Below are 5209 nucleotides of genomic sequence, written 5' to 3'. Positions count from 1 at the left end.
TTATTGCTCTAACTTTTTGTGTTTTCTCTAAAAACTATGAAACTATGAAAAGTTCTGACTAGGATCATGGGATTAGAGATCTGGAAGATCACATAGTTCAACTTCATTTTATAGAGGAAGAAACACAATTTTAAAGAAGCAAAGAAACTTGCCCAAATTTACAGTAAGAAAATAAGAGAATTTGGATTTACAATCCAAATCACTATCCTTTCCCAAAATCAGTTCCCTTTCTGCTATAGAATCCTCCCAAAGGCTTTTGAACCACAGGGATTTCAAGTAGGAAGGAAAAGTATGTTGAGAAAGAGGCTGAAGTCATACTACATGGACTACATCATAAATTGTCTGCATACCTGGCCAATTCTATTCTCCAGATTTGTGGAATTTACATATTTGTTGCATAGAGACAGGTCTCTGATTAAAATGTGCAGACCAATCAATTGGTTACTTAATCAACAAATATGCATTTTAAAAAACACACTGTGTTTTAATCTCTGTACTAAAACTTGGGGCTAAAAAGAAAGACGAAAATTAATCAAATAACCAGTTAGTCTCTGACCTCAAGGGGTTATCAACTAAACACTATATTCTAGACATGGATAACTGAGGTTCAGCACAATGGAAATAAGAAGACTTATTGCTTCTGGACCCTATGGCTTTCTAAATGCAGTCTGATATTTCATTTGTTTTTTTTTTTTTTTTTTTTTACTGCCTTTTCATACTTTTAATTCAAGATGAATTTATATGTTCATTTCTTCCCCTGATAATTTTGTATTTTGTGCCACTCACGTAGGGCCTTTGATTTGAGGCCTCCATACTGAATGAGTTGAGATCTGGCAGAATATTGTTGGTCATTTGCCCAAAGTTGTCATTATGAGCTACATATAGCTTGCCAACATTCTGATTTTATGATCAATTACCATCAGGATAAATTGCTAATATAAATGTCGTTAGAAAAAGGAGGAAAATATTTCGTGGTAACTATTTCTATCTTTACCTTTTTGCTCACCCCCATCCAATTTTGGCATCAGTCACTGAAGAAATCTGAAGTAGTGGAAGCCCAGCTTACTCTTAAAGTACATACCTCATTTTGGTTGCCTTCCATTTTTGCTTCAAAAGTGATAGAAAATGTTCACCACAGTTCAAGTAAAAAGTATCTGGATGCTTCAAGAATTGAAAGTCAGCAATATAAGATGGTAGGTAGAAAAAAAGATAATGAGCTTAAGTAAATTAATAAACATTAGCTAATAGAAACATGGTGCTTAAAAGAAAGGGTTCTTAGCCTGTGAAGTTGTTTATTTTTTTAATAAATATTTTGAAAATTATATTTCAATGTGAATTTTTTCTTTTTATGGAAAATTAATATAGTCAGTCGTTTGTGATTGTTTGGTCATTCAGTTGTGTCCAAGTCTTCATGACCCCATGAACTATAGCACCCCAGACTCTTCATCCTCAGCTAGAATTATTTAAATGCCTACTATAATCTAGATGCTATGCTAAACATTGGGGATAAAAACAAAATTCTTTGCTCTTATGATGCTCATAATCTAAAGAGGGGGAAGAACATGAAAATACCTATTTACAAACAAGATTTATACGAGATAAATTAGAGATAATTGCAGAGGGAAGGCACTAAGATTAAAGAGGCCTGAACAAAGTTTCTTGCGGAAAATGACACTTTAGCTGAAACTTGAAGGAAGCTAGAGAAGCTAAGATGTGGAGACAGGGGAAAAGAAAGTTCTACATTTGAAGGACAGGCAGTGAAAATGGTGGGAAAGATGCTTTCAATGGGATACAGGGGGAAAATGGCAGAAACTGCTCCCATATAAAATATTCCCTTGGATCCATAGAAATTCCTGAAGAAGAGGAAAGCTTACTGAGCCCTCAAAATCTCGTAGGCTAAACTGGCACTTTTGGAAAAGAGGAAGCATAAGTAAGAAAGTCAGCTCAAATTCAGGCAGCTGGAATCATTTCTCCATAAATCCCATTGGATAATCCATGATGTAGCCCATGTCAGGTCCCTGGATTTGCAGTCTGGGTGTTATGTGTGGAGGGATGCCCATCATCTGAACTTTCTGGTCCATATGAAGAGAATTAATGGAGTCAGTAACCAGGTTACAAAGATAATAGAGGCACATCATCTGAAGAAAATTTATAGTTCCATCTTTGTCAAAATTACCCCAACTTTCTCAAAGAAAGTGATAATTATAGAGTCTTATATCTTATATGACTCAGGGATACCTAACCTGAAATTTATGTGTAATCTCAGTCTAAAATAAAGACAAGCAAGGATAAATAATAAGAAAGTCTCTTTAATGGATTAAATACTCTGACTGAGGAGCATCTAAGGTAGTTATCATTTGTCTAAAAGATTTCATCCAAAAAATCTGCTCAGTAAGGAAACATTTTTTTCAAGTCTTGAGGTTCCTGTGCTTTGCCGCTCTCCATGATCTGCCATGCTGCCAAGAATTTGGGTGAGCTTTCTAAAAAAATTGGTCAAACTTGGCTACTGAGATGAAAACATTAATCAACTCACTAGGCCCAGTATCTCAGAAGATTTATATCTTTTATGAATTTATACTCAGTATCTTCAAAGAAGACTTCTTTTTTATTAGAACTTTCTCTGAGAACTAATGAGATAGGAAGAAAAGAGTATCACCTTTGTAGAAGAAATTTTTCATCTTCTATATTTTTCTTCAAAGAAGAAGCCATTCAGCTTCATCTTGGATTAAAGTCTCTATGATCAACAAAAAAAGTGGCTAAACTTCATATAACAGGACCAGAAACTAGATTAATCCCAGCCCACTTTTGTTCATGGTAGTCTTCCATTTCTAGAGCAATCAATTGTTGGACACATATGATTCTCTATGCTGAGAGTTGCCTGATTTAAAATAAACTTTGTCACTCTGCTCTCCATTTGGAACAAGACAATGAGACCTGATCTGGGGTTTGATATGACTTTCAAATATAATCATCTCTGAGGGAAAAAGAAAAATATAAGAAAAAAAGAATAAAGAAAATGCTTGGAGATAGACTAAGTGGTTAGTTAAAAAATAACAATAAGATCAATGTCACTAGATTGCAGAGGACATAAAAAAGAGTGAGGTATAAGAGAATTGGGAATATAGAAAAGGATCAGCTAATATAGGAAAGGACAAACAATTTGATATTTTATCCTGGAAGTAAGAAGGAGCTACTCAAGTTTGTTGAATAGAAGGGTAATAAGGCCAGATCTGAGGAAGATCAGTTTAACAGCCGAGTATAAGAAGAACTAAAGCAGAGAGAGAGAGACTTATGGAAGGCAGATTTACCAGGAGTCTATTGCAATGGTCTTGACATGTATTGATGACATGTACACTAGGGCAGAGGGCAGAGGAGAGAAGGAGATATATGAGAGATATTATAAAAGTAGAAAAAATAAGATTTGGTAACTGAGTGACTATGAAGGTAGTCAGAGGGAGTGAGGGTGAAAGATGACATCTAAGTCATAAGCTGAGGTCATTAGGACTGGGATGATAGTGGTTCCCAGGACAACAATAAAGAAGTTAGGAAGAGGGGAGAGTTGGAGATAAAAGATATATATTTTATTTTATGCATTTCAAAACATTCTGAGAAGGGGTCCATAGTCTCATTTACAATACCTAAAGAACCTGTTCCTACTTTCTAGAGCTCCTATGCTGGAATGATTAAAATATACCTTTCTGGTGGAGAAGTGATGAGGTGGGACTCCTGAGGAGGGTGGAAAAATGGAGTCCATTTATTTCAAGGATTTCTCCCTTTTTATAACGTAACAAAAACAACACTGAGCACATGGGACCACATAAACAACTTGCAGTTGTATGTAGTTTGCCACCTGGTATCACTCTGCTTCAATCACAACACAGGTTGTGACTGCCCCCTGACTTCTCAGGAAGGCCTAGAGCCTTTAGGGGAGATGGGGAGCCAAACCAGACACTTCAGCAGATTCCTTCTGGGCTGAATGGTTTTATACCTCACCTAGAGTTTCCCCATTGATTGTGGCCCTCTACATCTCACCCTTTCTTTTGTTTTAATTGAAGCAGGTATATACCAGTGGTTAAATCCATCAGCATGGGAGGAACCACGCAGGTAAGTTATAATATCATATAAGTAAGTAGTAGCATAACAAACAAGATGAATAAACAAAATGATATAAAGATCTCCATGAATCCCAGAAGGAAGGTGTAAAAAGTAGCTATCAATTCACAACCACACATACACTTCCTTCAGCAGCCAAGAGATAGTCCAAAACCAATTTATTATTCATCACTTCATGTGTCAGGGAATCCAATGATTCCTGGAGGTTTTTAAGTCCTACAACAGTCTCATTGAGAATTATTTTTGATGTTCATGAGTACACAAAGGGTTAATTGCCAGGATCCTTTAGTAGTGTGCGCAGTCAGCAATGGAACCACCTAATGTTTCTTAGGTCTTCTTTGTTTCAAGGGTCTTCTCCATCTCTCTCTGATGGACAAGGCAAATATGGCTTGTTGGCACCCATCTGTAGAGATACAAGCAAACCCTCTGCCCCAAGCAGTTAACTTATCTGGCTCCTTCCATTCACAACTTTCTAGATCTCTCCACATGACCTAGAGATTATCTAAAGATAGTAGAGCTGCTCACACTGAACACTGCCCTTCTACTGGGTTATAAAATCTGTCTGCTGAAACCAGTACATCTCCATCAAAAAAATCAAAAAGTTTTTAATGCATAAAGTTAAATTTAGAAATTCTCTAGGTTATCTGTGGCTCCCCCTCTCTTTTATTTTTGGAGGAGCATCTTGATCCTGGATTCTGTTGTTGGGAGTCAAAATCTGGATAAATACCACCAAATTGCATTTCAGGAGTGTATATCAGTAGGCCCGAATTTTTTCATTGATTAAGGAACACTGTTCCACCCACACTGGTATATTAATTTTCCATTGAATGGGAACAGGTGAGAGTGCAGACAGACCTTCTATAGCAGCCTTGCTTAAAAAGCAGAAGTATTTAATTGTTTCCTAACTGTTGTAAGATGTCTCTTCCCTATAGATTGATGGGGATCCTTTTTTTAAACACTAAAAAAGGAGCAAAATCCCCTGCTCCATCCCCAAATTTCCACCCCAAAGAAGCAGCACCAAGTTCAGCTGCCAGACATATAAATGTTTGCCATAATATTTGGCCAATGAAAACAGTAAAATGCTAAAAAAAATCTT

The 5209-nt window shown here is 36.4% G+C and overlaps 1 pseudogene; it reads left to right on the top strand.

Annotated features, from left to right (window-relative positions):
* Positions 1-941: 941 nt before the first annotated feature.
* On the top strand, positions 942-2570 carry LOC105749051 (annotated as a pseudogene).
* The last annotated feature ends 2639 nt before the right edge of the window (positions 2571-5209 follow it).

The sequence above is a fragment of the Sarcophilus harrisii genome, chromosome 2 (genome assembly GCF_902635505.1).
Source record: "Sarcophilus harrisii chromosome 2, mSarHar1.11, whole genome shotgun sequence".
Taxonomy (NCBI): Eukaryota; Metazoa; Chordata; class Mammalia; order Dasyuromorphia; family Dasyuridae; genus Sarcophilus; species Sarcophilus harrisii.
The sequence above is the reverse complement of the archived record's forward strand: the minus strand, read 5'-3'. Positions and strand labels throughout refer to the sequence as shown.